Source organism: Centrocercus urophasianus, unplaced genomic scaffold (genome assembly GCF_019232065.1).
Source record: "Centrocercus urophasianus isolate 14NV4802_14NV808 unplaced genomic scaffold, USGS_Curo_1.0 seq_10, whole genome shotgun sequence".
Lineage (NCBI taxonomy): Eukaryota > Metazoa > Chordata > Aves > Galliformes > Phasianidae > Centrocercus > Centrocercus urophasianus.
The window spans coordinates 76291816-76292222 of NW_024884142.1; positions in this window are offsets into that span (position 1 = coordinate 76291816).

Below are 407 nucleotides of genomic sequence, written 5' to 3' on the forward strand. Positions count from 1 at the left end.
CTATGCCTGGAGCTCATCCTTTCAAAAGATAAACTTGCAATACTAAGGACAAATGGGAGGTCTGATAAATCTCCCTCAAACATCCCAGTGGGTTACAGGTATAAAACCAGTTTAAGTGACTGTTCATTCTTGATTCGTGTTCATGCTAGCTTCTTTTGAGAGAGATACTCACTGAATCAAGATAAAGACTGAGTTGATCAACTGAGGACTGTGCAGAACAAAAATTGTCATCAGTCAGCTGAGCCATAAAAGCAAGCAGTAAAACAGATTCTGCTTCAGACTAAGTTGTCAAGATAGCAACTGGCCTGAAGTGGCTACACTCAATCCAGTAGGAGTGAAGGAAAAGTTTGCACTGACAGAGTACACAGAAATGTACACAGAAATGTACACAGAAATGTACACAGAAA